Genomic DNA, 17580 nt, shown 5'->3' on the forward strand with positions numbered 1-17580 from the left:
TTCTTCGTCGGTGACGTCCGGTAGCATGGCGTCAAGCGTCGTTGCCGGGTTCCTTCCGTAGACCAGGTTGAACGGCGCCATGTGCGTCGTTTCTTGCATGGCCATGTGTATGCGAAGGTCACGTACGGAAGGATGGCATCCCACGTCTTGTGTTCGACGTCGACGTACATTGCCAGCATGTCGGCGATGGTCTTATTTAGGCGCTCGGTGAGGCCATTCGTCTGCGGGTGGTAGGCGGTGGTCCGGCGATGGCTTGTCTGGCTGTAGCGCAGGATGGCTTGAGTTAGTTCAGCCGTGAAGGCCGTACCTCTGTCGGTGATGAGGACTTCTGGGGCACCGTGACGCAGGAGGATGTTCTCAACGAAGAATCGGGCTACCTCGGCGGCACTGCCTTTGGGCAAGGCTTTTGTTTCGGCGTAGCGGGTGAGGTAGTCCGTAGCTACGACGATCCATTTATTCCCGGACGTCGACGTCGGAAAAGGCCCCAATAAGTCCATCCCGATCTGCTGGAACGGTCGGCGAGGTGGCTCGATCGGCTGTAGAAGTCCGGCTGGCCTTGTCGGCGGTGTTTTGCGTCGCTGACAGTCTCGGCATGTCCTTACGTAATGGGCGACGTCGGCAGAGAGGCGAGGCCAGTAGTATTTTTCTTGTATCCTCGCGAGCGTGCGGGAAAAACCGAGGTGTCCAGCCGTTGGGTCGTCATGGAGAGCTTGCAGAACCTCTGGACGCAATGCTGAGGGTACCACGAGGAGGTAGTTGGCTCGGAGAGGCGAGAAGTTCTTCTTTAGAAGAATGTCGTTTTGCAAGAAAAACGACGCCAATCCTCGCCTGAACACCTTCGGCACAATGACGGTCTTGCCTTCCAGGTAGTCTACAAGGCTGCTTAGTTCCGGGTCGGCACGCTGTTGTTCGGCGAATTCGTGGGCACTGATGGGTCCCAAGAAAGTGTCGTCATCCGGGTCTTCCTGTGGCGGCGGTTCGACGGGGGCGCGAGACAAGCAGTCGGCGTCAGAGTGCTTTCGCCCGGACTTGTAAACGACGGTGATGTCGAATGTTTGAAGTCTCAGACTCCATCGTGCGAGGCGACCTGAAGGATCCTTCAAGTTAGCTAGCCAACACAAGGCGTGGTGGTCGCTCACAACTTTAAAGGGCCTGCCATAGAGGTAGGGGCGAAACTTTGATGTAGCCCAGATGATGGCGAGGCACTCCTTTTCTGTTGTGGAATAATTTGATTCCGCCTTCGATAGCGACCGGCTAGCGTAACTTACAACCCTTGCAGGCGTCGCTTCAGTTCTTCAAATGCTTCGACTTGCGGCGTCTCCCACTTGAACTCGACGTCGGCCTTCGTGAGATACGTCAGTGGCTCAGCGATCCGTGAAAAATTCTTGACGAAGCGCCTGTAATAGGCGCACAGTCCAAGAAATCTACGCACTGCCTTCTTGTCAGCGGGCGGAGGAAAGTTGGAGATGGCCGCAGTTTTCTGAGGGTCGGGGCGCACTCCAGACTTGTTGATTACGTGGCCCAAAAACAAGAGCTCCTCATATGCGAAGCGGCACTTTTCTGGCTTTAACGTGAGTCCGGAGGTTTTGATTGCTTGAAGAACTGTTTCAAGGCGCCGCAGGTGTTCTTCGAAGCTTGAGGCAAACACAACGACGTCGTCCAAATAGACAAGGCAAGTCTGCCATTTCAAGCCTGCCAGTACTGTATCCATGACGCGTTGGAAAGTCGCAGGTGCCGAGCAAAGACCGAACGGCATGACCTTGAACTCGAACAGTCCGTCTGGTGTTATAAAGGCAGTCTTCTCCCGGTCCCTCTCGTCGACTTCGATTTGCCAGTAGCCGGTTTTGAGGTCCATCGACGAAAAATACTTTGCGTTGTAGAGTCGATCCAAGGCGTCGTCAATCCGTGGGAGGGGGTATACGTCCTTCTTCGTGATCTTGTTGAGGCGACGATAATCGACGCAGAAACGTAGGGTTCCATTCTTCTTCTTCACTAACACCACGGGGGACGCCCACGGACTCTTGGACGGCTGGATGATGTCGTCACGTAGCATTTCGTCGACTTGGTGCCTTATGGCTTCACGTTCGCGCGCCGAAACTCGGTACGGGCTCTGACGGAGTGGGCGGACATTTTCGTCGGTGATGATTCGGTGCTTGGCGACAGGGGTTTGTCGAACTTTTGACGACGACGAGAAGCAGTCCTTGTATTGCAGGAGCAGAGCTTTTAGTTGTTCTTTCTTATGCCTGGGAAGGTTCTGATTGACGTCGAAAGTTGGCTCAGGTATTATAGTCGTCGTTGCAGGTGCACTGGAATCCGTGAAGGCGAAAGCACTGCTGGCTTGTACTATTTCGTCGATGTAGGCGACCGTGGTGCCTTTGTTAATGTGCTTGTATTCAGGGCTGAAGTTCGTGAGCATTACCCTTGCTTTCCCTGCACGTAGCTCAGCTATGCCTCTAGCGACGCAAATTTCACGGTCGAGCAGTAGGTGATGATCGCCCTCGATGATGCCCTCCATGTCTGCAGGCACTTCGGTACCGACGGAAATCATTACGCTGGAGCGAGGCGGAATGGTGACTTGTTCTTCAAGCACATTCAAGGCATGGTAACTTATGCTTGTATCCGGTGGTAGCGCGTTGCGCGTTGAAAGCGTTATCGACTTGGATCTTAAGTCGATGACTGCACCGTATTGGTTTAGAAAGTCCATGCCTAGGATGACATCCCTGGAGCACTGCTGCAGGATTACGAAGCTCGCCGGGTAAGTGCGGTTGTTTACCGTGACTCGGGCTGTGCAGATTCCAGCCGGCGTTATTAGGTGGCCTCCAGCTGTCCGGATATCAGGTCCTTGCCAGGCCGTCTTCACCTTCTTTAACTTGGCGGCGAACGCGCCACTGAAGACGGAATAGTCGGCGCCAGTGTCGACGAGAGCGGTGACGTTATGACCATCGATGAGCACGTCTAAGTCGGTAGACCGTCGTCTAGCATTACGGTTAAGTCGTGGCGTCGGATCACGGCTGCGTCGGCTTGCTCCGCTGCTGCTACGTCGCATCAGCCGGTCTTCTTGCGGCGGCGAAGTGCTGTCAAGGCTGTTGCTAGGCGGCGTGCTGATATCTCGTCGTAATGATTCGCGAATCGTCGTCGTCGTCGGCGGAGGATCTTCGGCATTGCGTCGTACAGCAACCGCACCTCCATCGGTTGCTGCCTTTAGTTTCCCCGGTAAGGGCTGGGAGATCGGCCCCGGGTGGGACCGGTGTACTGACGACGATGCGGTGAGATGTAGCGGCCTGGTGACGGCGAGCGTGAGGGTCGTCGGTGACGGCGAGCGTGAGATATCATAAGCGTCTGTGAAAACAGCCAACGGAAAGAAGCACCGATAACGTTCTAGAAACCTCCGACACAGGCGCGTCCTGCGCCGAGCGATAACGTTTAACATTTGTTAGCCGGTGGAAAGCGGCCACCGGTGAAAGATAAACATGTATACGTGTCAATATCGACCAACAATAATGGTGTTGTCAGATAAAGCAAGGCAACCATGTGCCTGGGTATGGAGGGGGAGAGACCCATCGGGCGGCAGCTTTTTTGTTTTGTTTGTGTGCTCTCTCAACCGCTCATGTACGCACCGACTGGTTTGACCGACGTATTGTTTCCGACAAGAGAAAGCAATGCGATACACTACAGATGCTTTGCACTCTACGAACTTTTTATTATGCCCTTTTGTGCACTCAACCTTTTCTGTCTTAGTATATTTCTATGAAAAGTTTGTAATGCCTTGCAATCTACGAAAAGTTAATAGAGTGCAAGGCATTTGTAGTGTATCGCATTCCTTTCTCTTGTCGGAAATACGTCGGTCAAACCAGTAGGTGCGTACATGAGCGGTTGAGAGAGCACAAAAACAACAATCTACCGTTCAATGGGTTTCGCGCCCTCCATACCCAGGCACATAGTTGCCGTGCTTTATTTGACAAGACCATTATTGTTGGTCGATATAGAGAAAAGATCACCCGGCTGATTGTTGAGGCAGAGCTTTTCGACACACTTCGTGAACTGTGCATTAGCAAGCCTTCGAAAGTGCTGTCTCCTAAGGAGTTAAATTTCCTGCGAAAGCGGTGACAGGTTGTTGTGGCAGGTTGTCACGGGTGATTAATTATGGTTTGATGGGGTGAATTCATTCACACATGTTTCTCAGCGCTTCCACATGATTTATGTCTGCTATAGGCGCATGTGGTATTTGAGCGGTCTGGTTTTGAGAATAAACTTTGTTGTTGCTAGTACCGTATTTGCACGACTGTAGGTCGACCCATTTTTTAAAATTTGACAATCCAATGTTGGGGAGTCGACTTAGAATCGAAACCGGACCGTGTACCGTTAGTAGCGGCAAGAAAAACGAGAAATCAGGGGCGCTACGGCGTGGTTACAACTTTGCACCTACGTTTCCATGGTTACGGTAGAAGCGTAGCGTATTAATTTACCGTATTGCATACATTTTGATTGCGCGCACCACGAGCGCACGGCTCTTGTGGGAGCATCGATCATGGAAGAGCCGCCGTTTGGGGGGGTATTGGTAGTTGGCGGAAGAGCCGCCGTTAGGTGGGTATGGTAGTTGGCGGATGAGCCGTTGTTTGGGGGGTATTATTAGTTGGTGGAAGAGCTTTTCTTTGAGATACGATTGTTTTCGACGGCCGCGCTCATCTGTCACTTCTGCTGTTGTGCTGAATCGTCGCGCCTGTCATGAGTGCCAAGAACTTTCGGCGCTCGTTCACAGCAGCGTTCAAACGGGCTGCTATCCTCCATGCCGAGGAAACTAACAACTGCGCAGCGGGACGCAAATTTGGAGTCGGTGAACGTGTGGTGCGGCAGTGGCGGCTTCAGCGTGAGGAAATTTGGCCTCCCTGGCTACTGTGTGCGGGTGGGTCCTCTCTGCATGGGCGGCTGTACCGCGCGATGTCGTGGTGCGGTCGTTCGCGAAGTGTGGACTCGCACTTGATGATGACGTGCTGTGGGACCGCAGCAGCTATGACGGCAACAGTGCCAGTGAGGTCGACTCTAGTGGCGATGAGTAGTCTTAGCAACCCCATCAATAAATTTCCCTTGTGTGAATGCACTCGCGTGGTTTTTCTCCCCCCCCCCTTTTTTTTGAGACATGAAATTTTTGGGGGGTCGACCTACATTCGAGTTGACTTACAATCGTGTAAATACGGTAGTGCTGTGTCTTTTTACTTGTGCCTTCTTGTGTTCATGTTACGTTTTGCGCTGCATCAAAAGGTTTCCTCATGATTCACCAACAAGCCTCCATCTCTACCCTTGTCGAGCTTTAACTGTGATTTACAGAATTGTAGTTTTATTTTTTTTAGTTACAGCGGTAAACTGAATAGCTTTCTTTTTTGCGATTGTCAACAATTTTTAATAAAAATTGGGGGCCTAAGTGTAATGACTACAATTTTAACATTTTTTTAAAGTCTTGTATAACAAACTTCATCAGATTCAGTCCCTTGGTTACTCATATAGACAATTTCACTGTTCAAATATATTAGAAGCTTCCGAGCTAAACCTTTTTTTAGGCATTGCATGTGTCAGTCTAATTTGTATTTCTCGCCCTCAATTTTCGGTATTGTGTCTGATGGCAGTTTTTTTCTTACAACAAAATACAAGTGTTTAAATTTTGTGCCCTTTTCTACGAGGTCCACTATTTACCACATTTTTACAAGGACCGCATAACCGCAATGTTATGCGGTGCACAAATATATGTGCGCCGCATAACATTGCGGTGCACATATATTTTGTGCACATTCATATGAATCTATTTTCGGGCTTTAGTATCCATCCATTTAATGTGCACTGCTGGAACAGCAGGTCCTTCTGCAATTTTAATGTGAAGCTTTCTTGTCCTAGTCAAATCTGCTTTTGTCAGGTGTCAACTCTTCTAGTCAGCCACATATTTTTTTCCTCGTGTTTCATATGTTAGCACCACCAGCTTGACCTAAGACGACGTTGGCAGCTACAGTTGTGTTGCAAGTTCTCGCCTGAAGCATGTATGATGCATGTTCTAGTCCAGTGTCTACATAACATGTATGTAGTCTGTGCAATAAACATTTACAACAGATCTCTTTCCGGTTGTAGCGCCAATTTATTTTTGCCACTGCATTTACTGTAGTCCTTAATGCTTACAGTAGTTTTCTAGTACTTCGGTAAAGTACTTACACACATCGACATAGGTTCTATAGACATTTGCCTTTAGGGTCTCAAAAGCAACTCCATAGAAACATTCAAAAAGTCTTTTGCATCTTTAAAATAACTCTATAGAAATGTTCTATAGAAATTTGTCTTTACAATCTTAAAAGGAACTCCGTAGGAATGTTCTATAGAATTGTGTCTTTACGATCTTAAAAGAAACTCCGTAGAAACAATCTATAGAAATTTGTCTTTAAGATCTGAAAAGAAACTCCGTAGGAACGTTCTATAGAAATTTGTCTTTACAATCTTTAAAGGAACTCCGTAGGAATGTTCTATAGAATTGTGTCTTCAGAGTTTCTATAAGAATGCGGTGGCCAATTAACTGTTGGAACTCTATAGGAAAATTCTATAAGCAGTAAAAATAAACACAATAGAATTCTATCGAACAAGGTCAAAAGGCTTTCTATAAAAACACATTAAAAATTTTTGTAAGGGTAGGCCTTTTCTGGTTCCCTTCACAGCTAAAACGGACGGCGCTTCGAAATGAAATACCGACGCTCACAAGCCGCAATATTTTCTTATAGTTCTTATCGCTCTTCGCAATAATTGTACACAAAGAAGAAAAATAAGGCCGTTTCACATGGCGCGATTGGGGCGAAAAAAATCGTTCTGTGGCGCATGTCGCAGAGCAATTTTCGCTGGCAGCTTTCACATGCGTTTTTGACTGCGCGATTTCCGTCGCCGCGACGCCCAAGGTTGCTCCCTGCTCACAAAGTATCCATGCCTGCATCGTTAAATAAAAGCAACATGGAAACCAGTCAAATATTACAATTTCATATTATTTTTTTAAATAGAATAGTACACAATTTTTCAGCCTTTAAAAGCGTTGAGACTTCGCGATCGCTTAGTTCGCAGCTGTGGTGAGTGAAAACGCTGCACAAACCGCATAAGCGTGCGGTGTGGTGGTTTTGTGTTGTACACTCTAGTTTTGTTGTTGCGGCACGATGGAAGCCTCAACTTTTCTTATGGAGGAGTGTTTGCTTCTTCAAATGAAGAAGCTACTATTGAGTGTTCAAGCGCCTGGCACAATTTGTAGCAATGAAGACGTTGACGACGGCGACGATCATGAGGGTACGTGCCGTATGTTGAAGGCAGCGTCAGCTCCCGACCTGGATAGCATGCAGCTTCTCCTTTTAAATGAATTGTGCGAGCTCGAGAAAACACAAATTGTTCATGAAACTCCTGAGCCACAGGCGCTGGTGGGTACGCTCTGTTAAAACATCATTGAAACTGGTGCGCGACATTGCTCCGCTGAGATTCCAACACGCGGTAAAACAGGAAAGCGCCTATTTCGACGGTGCTTGCTGTTACGTCACGTTGCTCCGCCCACATCGCGCCGATCGCTGCGACTCAGCGACGGAAATTACAACATGTTGGAATCCTGTCGCGGAGAGCCCGCGACGTCGCGGCGATCGCTGAGCGACGGAATTCGCTGTGTCGCTGTGTGAAAATCGCGCCATGTGAAACGGCCTATACGCTGATATTAGCGGCGCCGTCGGCTGCGATGCGAGCACAGCGGAGCCCGTCGGCTCCCGACGGTAGCCGTGCACTGCAGCTGAGCTGCAGCCGATGTTTTCGTTGCCGGTGGCGGAGGCGCGCAGCTTCGCGGTCGTCGATTGGCCCATTGATCGTGCTGCGGGCGGGGCGCCGGCCGAGCAGCCGTCTACTTTGGACACCTCTCGCGCGGCCGACCTTCTACGGCACTGGCGGCCGGTTCACCGTCGGTAATAGTGAACTAGGATATTCTAGTTCACTATACCGTCGGTATATGTGCCGCTAGCGTGGACGTGACCGGAAGTAGGCAGTGTTTTGAGAAGCGCGTTGGCGATGACGTATGTCACGTGACCTTTCGAGAAGCACTCGGCGAGGAGGGGAGACCAGTCGATGAGGAGAGTAGCACTGGAAAGATCGAAACGAGCGAGGGCCGTTTTTAGTAACTCCGCTATTACGGCACCATTTCGAAAAATTCTCGCGGCTACGTGTTCGTTGTAGACTCGTGCACAACTGCAACACCACACTAAATTTCGACCTCTGAGTGGTTTAGGGACCCTTTAAAGAAAGTCGCAGTTTTGCCCGATTTTGCATTAATTGATTGTTATAGCAAATTATCAGACAGCTATACGCAATAAGATCAGTACTTTTATCGGCTGTATAAACTGCTATGAACATTCACTTATTAACTAAAGTGGCAAGCACGCTGTCAAATGCGCACAAGCAAACTCGAACACCGCTCACTTCATGACCGCGGACACTCGTGGTTATGAACGCTTGCGTGATGAAGAGTGGCAGCAGTGGCACACGAATTCCCCTTCTACTGTGTCGCACTTCCGAGGCGAACAAGGCGCGCCTGAACTCAGCGCACACGAAGGCATCAGCTTTCTTAGGTCGGTGTGCCTTCGAGCTCACCGCAGATTGCCTCCAAGTTAAGAGGCGCGCGGCCGCGCTCAACCGCGCCATGCGCAGCCGCCGTCGTAGTACAAGCGGATGCATTGTTCTGTGTTGGTAAACCATGTAACATAGCGAACAATGCACGGTGAGAGAAGCACGACACATTGTCATTTTGTCTAGCTGGTGCTGGTGGCGGCTGCAAGCACATATCGGCTTTGCTTTCGAACACGTTGTACTTTCGGATAATGGGCTACTTATTCATTATCATATCTAACTCCATGTGCGTAACAAAAACAAAACGTGAGGACCCATAATCTTCCAAAGCCTAAATTCGCAAGCCACAGAGCCAAAGCAACTTAAGTTATGGTGTTTTACGTGCCAAAAACACCATCTCATTATTAGGCACGCCGTAGTGGACGACTCCGGATTAATTTGGATCACCGGGGGTTCTTTACCCTAAATCTAAGTACACGCTTGTTTTCTGCATTTCGCCCCCCTCGAGATGCGGCCGCCGTGGCCGGGATTCAATCCCGCGACCTGGTGCTTAGTAGCCCAACACCATAACCAGTAAGAAACCAGGCCAGTCACAGAGTTCTCCAAGCTTGACATTATAAAGCATCTTAATAAAACTTGTTGTTGGGCTAGTTGGTGCATTCTTCATACAACGATAGGACGCAACACATCAAGGAAAAAAATACAGGTGAAAGGAAAGAGTGTCAATGAGAATACCCAGTTGAGTCATAGCCTCCTATATATTCTATGCCTGCCGGATTATCGGCGATCCCATTGATTGCGGCCGTCGTCGGAACTATGGCGGTGGCGCCACTTACGTAGGGTTGTCGCGTGCGAGCTTTTTACGTTTTGGTGCTTATAGGTGACAAAAAATACGTAAAAGTAAATAAAAATTCTGTAAATACTTATATATCTTAGTGTTGTAATAATATAGCAATATGAAGCGGTCGTCGTCAAAACTTGTGATAGGAGCGCCACTTACGTATGGGTCTAAGGTGCGCTTTTTGAAAGTTTTTGAAAGTAAACTTCTCATTTTCGACGATATCGCTGCAAGAAAAAACTTAGGGAAAGCAGCGAAACATTCACAGCGACGTTTCCAATTCTGCGGCTTCCAAAAAAAAAGAAATCGTCTGCTACCACCGCAACCGCCGATTCAAACCTTTATTATGACAAGAGTGTGAACAACTTTCGTCGTCTGCTACTGCTAACATGCGGCAGTTGCATGGGCAGTTGCGACATCCCCATGACGAGGTTTTCCGCATGGTTTTCCGCTCCCTTCAATGTGCTGATTCTTACCCTACGTTGGTGGCGCCTCCATAGACGACGGCCTTTTCGCGCTCATCCGGCAGGCATAGATTATATAGGAGGCTATGGCTGAGTAGAGCCGGTTGACCTGACTGTCAAAGCTCTCCGCCATCCTGTGAGGGCACGATTTCGCCAGCGCACCTTCCAAGCACATAGAAGCACTGCCTCTCTTAATTACTTTTGAGTGGGCCGCATCATAGGGCATCAACTCATTGCATGATCGGGGACGGTAGGCCCAGCAAATTTGTTCCTCTGACAGCGTGAGGCTCAGATCTAAAAATTGTATTTTGTTGTTAGTAGGGAGCTCATGCGTGAAGGCCAGCCTCTTCGCATGTTGTCTGAATTCCATCAAGATTTCGTCCACCAAGTTAGTGGTAGTCATACATTGTTTAGTATTTAAAACTACTAAAAAGTCGTCGACATATCTTAAAACCCTATGCACCTTTGCATTGTCAAGGCCCTGAGCTAGCACTCTGTCAAAAGAGGCTAAGAACATGTTGCACAGCACTGGGGCTACGCACGATCCAATACAGATCCCGTTCCGTTGAATGTAAACCTCCTCTTCGTGCGTCACAAATGTCGAACACAGATAAAATTCTAGTAAGGTCAGGAAATTATCAACGGAAATTCCTGCAGTCCTCTCAAAGGCAAGAACGCCATTCTCTTCAATACAGGTTCTCACAACGGTAAATAATTCTGTATGCGGCACCGAATAAAATAAATCTACTATATCAACTGAGAATGCACAACCACCCTGTTGGAAACCTTGCAAGAACTGCGTAACGTCATCCGAATTTCTTGCGACAAATGGATCTTCCACCACAAGCGATTTTAGTTGTTTTAAAAGAAACCGCCTTACAAGTTGTTACCACGAATCTCGTTCACTAACAATACAGCGGAAAGGCTTCTCTGGCTTGTGTGTTTTCACGCTAAAAAACACCGATAGCATACCTAGTTTCGCAGCATTAACAGCTTTAGACAATCTTAAAAAGTTCAAGATCCTTACACAGCAACGTGGCCTTGGCTTTTACCTTGTTCTCCTGAATCTTCACTGGCCTGAAGTTCTTTCCTATTGCAAGTGCAGCTTGTTCACTGTAGGCTCCGGAATACATAACAACAAATCCTCCCTTCTTATCGGCTTGCAGGAGCTGGATATTGTTTTGCTTAAAATAGGAAACCACTTCTCTAGTTGAATCCTTACAACACACATGTTAACGCTGTACACTTTTTGCAAGGCACTCCACTCCTTCCAAAAGGCATCTTTCTTTGTCTTCACCTTTCACCGCGTTAGACACACGCCTATTCAGTGCCAGCACTCCGTGAACTTGAAGTCCCGGGGGCATGGAAAACTTTGTCCTTTCTTCAGCGTGTTGGCTATCCTTTCAGGCAGGTGCAGATCTCCAATAACGTGCCGCTGGGCAGGGTTTGCAGCTTCCTTCTTGGTAGCCCTTGGTAGCCCTGACGCTCTTTCCTTTCACCTGTATTTTTTTTCTTGATGTGTTGCGTCCTATCGTTGTATGAAGAATTATAAAGCATATTATCCGAAAAGAGAAAAATAACCTAATCAGCAAGCAGAGTCACTTGAGAACACAAAGGTCGTGGTCACAGCCTCTGCAGTGAAGTCATATTGTGTCGATTTTAGTGAATGTGGCTTCTTCTATATGCTTTCAACACACATAAAAAATTATGTAGTGGTACATAAAGCCCTAACAACCTGGCTCTTCGTTTCTGTGAGGTAGCCACTACTGGCCGACACGCGCCGATATCTCCATTTCTACTATGCGCACCCTATTTCACAGAAACAGTTCTCTCACCACGAGAGCCATGAAAATCTGCACGAACGCTGACGACGAAAACGCTGATGGCGATCGCGTACGCCAAGACATCTCGTCTTACGGCTACCCCGAGTATTTCGTCGGCTCTGTGGAACGCAGGCTTACTCGCCCAATGGCACCATCTGCGTCCTCAAGTAGAAGGCGCTCCCTCATTTCTCATGCGTACCCCAGGTGTAAGCGAAGCCACAACACGCGTCCTACGCCCGTACGACGTGCAGATTGCCCATGCACCAATTCATGCTTCGACATGAACTTGTGAGCGTTAAAGAGTAAAAAGCTCCCGGGTATAGTGTATGCCACCCCATGATGATGATGATGATGATTATTGTGGTTTATTGGCGCAAGGGCCAGATGTGGCCAAAGAGCGCCAAGACGATGGTAGTGACTTGTTTCTGGTATATGAATAGTCAATTAGATGAACATTGGATGTGGCATGGCTGTAAAGGGGCCTAAAAACAGTCGCTGTAAAGAGCGTAAAATCTATACGTAATAAGATTATGGCAATGACTAATGATGTGTACTATAGACATGAATATACATTGCAAAATAATGATATGACTTACAAAAATATTACAGATGCAGGAATTGGCCAGAAGCACAAGTACCTAAACAGAGCCCTTGAGACACAAGAACTTGTAGGCATGTGCTATAAAAAAACTATCACAGCAACATCCTCTTGAGAGAGGATGCGCTACGAACTTACTGGGATAATAACATGTAGCACAACATCTTTCAAATATGCGAGGACTGCTTTGGTGTTAAAGAGCGGTTCTTTACCAAGAAACATGGCGGGATGCAGAGGAACACAAGAGCGATATGCTAGAGGAAAGTGTTTCTTTCTTTCTCTTTCGGCTTCCCGACACTCCAGGAGGACATGGAGGACGCTCAGCCTCTCACCACATCGACCACAGGTTGGAGGCTCGTTACCAGTCAACAGAAAATTGTGAGTACCATATGTGTGTCCTATTCTGAGACGACAGAATAGGACATCAGTTCGTCGTGTTTTCGTTATGGGAGGCCAGAAACCTAACTGTGGTTTAATCAAGTGGAGCTTATTATTTGTTGCGGCGTCCCACAAGCGTTGCCAGTTGTTTCGCAGTTTCGCTCGCAAAAAAGGCTTGAGGTCTATGGCAGGAATAGCAGCGGTAAGATTAATTGCTTGAGATGTAACTGATGTGGCCACTTTGTCTGCCAGTTCATTACCCTCAATGCCTCTATGGCCAGGAACCCAGCATATTGTCACATGTCTACCAGATGAATAAATATTGCACAGGTATGTGTAAAGCTCAATAAAAACAGGATTTTTGTGTATTCTTATAGACATTAGTGCCTTTACGACACTTAAGGAGTCCGTAAATATTATTGCATTCTGTGGTTTTAACTTCTTAATGTGTTTAACCGCAGTCAGCACCGCATAGGCTTCTGCAGTAAAGATGCTTGTATAAGGGTTCAATACGTCCGATTCAGAGAAAGAGGGACCAATTGCCGCGTAAGATACGCCAGCGTGCGACTTTGATGCGTCAGTGTAGAATTCAGCACACGAATACTTAGATTGGAGTTCACGGAAATGCATTCCAATTTCGAGGTCTGCGGCGTACTTTGTAACTTTTACAAAAGATATATCGCATTCTATCACCTGCCACTCCCAAGGAGGTGGCAGTTTAGCTGGAGGCATTATGCGATGTTCGAGGAGTGGGACATCCATTTCAACGCTAAGCTCCCTCACACGCAGTGAAAAAGGCCGTCTCACAGAGGGTCGATTATGAAAAAGTGTAGTACACGTCAAATCGTTAACGGTCTTAGAACACGGATGTTCATGATTAGAGTGTACTTTGAAGAAATATGTGAAACTGGTGTATGATCTCTGCAGATGGAGTGACCATTCATTCGATTCTACATATAAGCTTTCAATAGCGCTTGTTCTGAAAGCGCCTGTGGCCAGTCGGATACCTAGATGGTGAACGGGATCTAGCATCTTTAGTGCGCTTGGGGCGGCAGAGTGATATACTACAGCCCCATAATCTAGTCGTGAACGAATCAGACTCTTATAAAGGTTCAATAGACACTTCCTGTCGCTGCCCCATGTTGTGTGAGATATAATCTTCATTAGGTTCATTGTTTTAGGCATTTTGCTTTGAGATATTTGATGTATGGGATGAAAGTTAGCTTAGAGTCAAGTATAATGCCTAAAAACTTGTGGTCTTTGTTCACAGGTATTTGCTGTCCACACAGTCCTACACAAGGATCTGGAATCAGGCCTCTCTTTCTTGTGAAAAGAACACAGGAACTTTTGTGGGGGTTAACTTTGAAACCATTTTCGTCTGCCCACTTAGACACTTTGTTCAACCCCTGCTGTACCTGTCTCTCGCACACGGTCAGGTTACAGGACTTGAAGCCCATTTGTATATCGTCCACGTAGACAGAATAAAAAATAGCCGGTGGTAATGAGGCACGAAGTGTGTTCATCTTCACGATAAACAGTGTGCAGCTGAGCACGCCTCCCTGGGGTACACCTGTTTCCTGTATAAATGGACGCGACAGTGCATTACCTATTTTAACCCGGAATGTGCGGTTGTGTAGGTAGCTTTCAATAATGGTTAACATATTACCGCGGATGCCCACTGCCGACAGATCGCGTAGGATTCCGTAACGCCAGGTCGTATCGTACGCCTTTTCCATATCGAGGAACACGGATAAGAAGTATTGTTTATGTATGAAAGCATCACGAATGTTTGCTTCGATGCGCACGAGATGGTCGGTTGTAGACCGTCCTTCTCTGAAGCCGCACTGATATGGATCAAGAATTTTGTTTGACTCAAGGAAGTGTAAAAGGCGACGGTTTATCATTTTTTCAAAGAGTTTGCAGATACAACTTGTGAGGGCTATTGGGCGGTAACTTGTTACTAATGTGGGGTCTTTACCTTGTTTTAAAATCGGAACGACAAGGGATTCTTTCCATGCAGTAGGTAGGTATCCGGCAGCCCATATAGCATTGAAAAGTGCGAGTAGCGTTATTTGAGTATCACTGTGAATGTGTTTAATCATGTCGTACATGATCCTGTCGGGTCCAGGTGCAGAACTCCGACAGGCAGTTAAGGAGGCTCTCAATTCGGCGATGTTAAATGGCATGTTGTAGGGTTCATTCTGTCTGCATTTACGGTCAATAGCCTTGCGTTCTGCGATTTGTTTGTGCTTAAGGAATGCGTCAGAATAATTATTCGAACTGGACACGCGCTCGAAGTGTTCGCCAAGAGCGTCAGCTTGGCCTTCCAAGCTGTTCGCTTCGTCATTCACTAGCGGCAACGGATGGATTTCTTCTCCCTTTAGCCTCATTAGCCTGTCCCATACTTTTGCCTCTTGAGTATACGAATTGATACCTGAGAGAAACCTCTCCCAACTTGCCCTCTTAGCCTGTCTTCGCGTCCTTCTTCCCTGGGACTTAACATGTTTAAATTCTGTTAGGTTTTCAGCCGTAGGACATTTACGTAGTTTGCCCCAAGCTTTATTTTGTTTCCTTCGTGCCTGTCTACAATCGTTATTCCACCAGGGGACCCGTCTTTTGAATGAAGTGCCACTTGTTTGAGGAATGAACTTCTCAGCGGCGTCAATGATAAAAGCAGTAAAATATGATACGGCATGATCTATAGTAAAATTATTTATAAAATCTTGTGATAAGTACGTGGATTCCCTAAAGCATTCCCAGTTAGCTGAGGCCAGTTTCCAGCGAGGGACATGGGGAAGAGAGTCATGTTCGGTTACTAAGTTTAGGGTTACTGGGAAATGATCACTTCCGAATGGGTTTTTAATTACATGCCAATCTAAATCAGGGAAAAGTGAGGCAGAGCCAATTGACAGGTCTATTGATGAATATGAACTATGATGGATATTGTAATATGTTGGTTCCTTCTTATTGAACAGGCACGCACCGGAGTTAACAAGGAAGTTTTCGATGAGCCGACCTCTCGCGTCGCATCGCGAGTCTCCCCAAAGAGTATGATGAGCATTAAAATCACCAGTGATAATGTATGGTTCTGGGAGCTGGTCGATGAGGCTGTAAAATTCCGTTTTACTCAGGTGATGGTTGGGTGGTATGTAAATGGAGCAAATGGTTATAAGCTTGTTGAATAAAATTGCTCGCACGGATACAGCCTCGAGAGGCGTGTGTAGGGCAAACTGTTGGCAGGCAATAGACTTATTTACAACTATGGCTACACCTCCGGACGAGGCAGAAGCGTTGTCACGATCTTTACGAAAAATGGCACATTGCTTCAGAAAGTTGGACTGGTTAGGCTTTAAGTGTGTTTCTTGGACACACAGCACCTTCGGATTAAATTTATGTATGAGTTCTGTGATGTCGTCGAGGTTACGAAGTAATCCTCTGACGTTCCACTGTAGTATCTGTGTGTTCATGTTGCAGACAATGTTTGTGCTGTGTGTCTCGTGTGAAAACACTAACTTAACTTACAGAGCCCTTGTCGGGCCCTGTGATGCGGGCTTTTTCTTTTTTGGAGCGGTCGAGGGATTCTCGCCGCTCCTTTGGCGCTGGCTGCGCCGTCTGGCTGGAAGATGTGTCCATCGGCTCTTGCGGAGCGCTGGACACCCGCTCTTGAGAACGGTTTGTTCGCGGTGAAGGCCTCGTCTCGAGGGACGAGACCTTGGAGGCCACCAGCCCGGAGGTCGATGGCCCCTTCTGGGATGGCGGAGCAGTGCTAGCTGCAGCCGCCGAGGGGGCAGATGGCTTCACCGCCGGCTCACTACGTGTGGGCCGGACGGCAGCCGGAAGCCGCTGCGAGGCTGCCCCCTGACGCGTCACATCGGCAAAGCTGGTTTTTGGGAGGTAGGACACCTGCCTTCGTGCCTCTTTAAACGAAATGTTTTGTTTGACTTTAATCGTGACAATTTCTTTTTCTTTTTTCCAGGATGGGCAGGACCGCGAGTATGCGGCATGCTCGCCATCACAGTTTACACAATGTGGAGTATTGTTGCACGACTCAGATGTGTGTTCAGAAGCACTGCATTTGGCACAAGTAGTTCGACCTCGACAGCTCTGTGAGCTATGGCCAAACCTCTGGCATTTGAAACATCGCAGGGGATTAGGGATATACGGCCTGACTCTGAGCTTTATGTAGCCTGCCTCGATAGTCTCGGGCAGTACACTTGAGCCGAAGGTTAGAATGAGATGCTTGGTCAGAATTTCTTTTCCGTCACGCCTCATCTTGATTCTTCTGACATTGATCACATTTTGGTCACTCCATCCCTCTAATAGTTCTGCCTCACTTAGCTCCATCAAATCATCATCCGAAACAACACCACGACTGGTGTTCATAGTGCGGTGTGGGGTCACAGTGACAAGAAAGTCTCCAATTGATACGAGGTTCTGCAGTTTCTCATGTTGTTTGATATCTCGGAGTTCAAGAAGAAGGTCGCCGCTAGCCAATTTAGTAGCTTTGTAGCCGGCCCCTATTGTCTCTGTCAGGCATTTTGAAACAAGAAAAGGTGAGATCGTTCTCACCGCCTTTTCGGGTTTTTCACAATGGATTACGTGGAATCGAGGGAAATTTTCAGTTTGCCGGCCAAAAAATTTGAATACATCTTCGGTGCGCCCCCGCTTAAGGGGGCGATCAGGTAATGCAGGGAAAGAAAAAGCCATCAAAAATAATAATTTTTCGGCAGGAACGCCAGCCACCCACCATGGAGCCCAACAAGGGGACGATGTAGGACCTGTAGACACAAGTCCCACAAACGCCAGCTGTACGTACCCGCTATAACCAAATACGTATAACCAAGGGTGGTTATAACACACAAGGTTAAC

This window comes from Dermacentor silvarum, chromosome 10 (assembly GCF_013339745.2).
Source record: "Dermacentor silvarum isolate Dsil-2018 chromosome 10, BIME_Dsil_1.4, whole genome shotgun sequence".
In the NCBI taxonomy this organism is placed as follows: Eukaryota; Metazoa; Arthropoda; class Arachnida; order Ixodida; family Ixodidae; genus Dermacentor; species Dermacentor silvarum.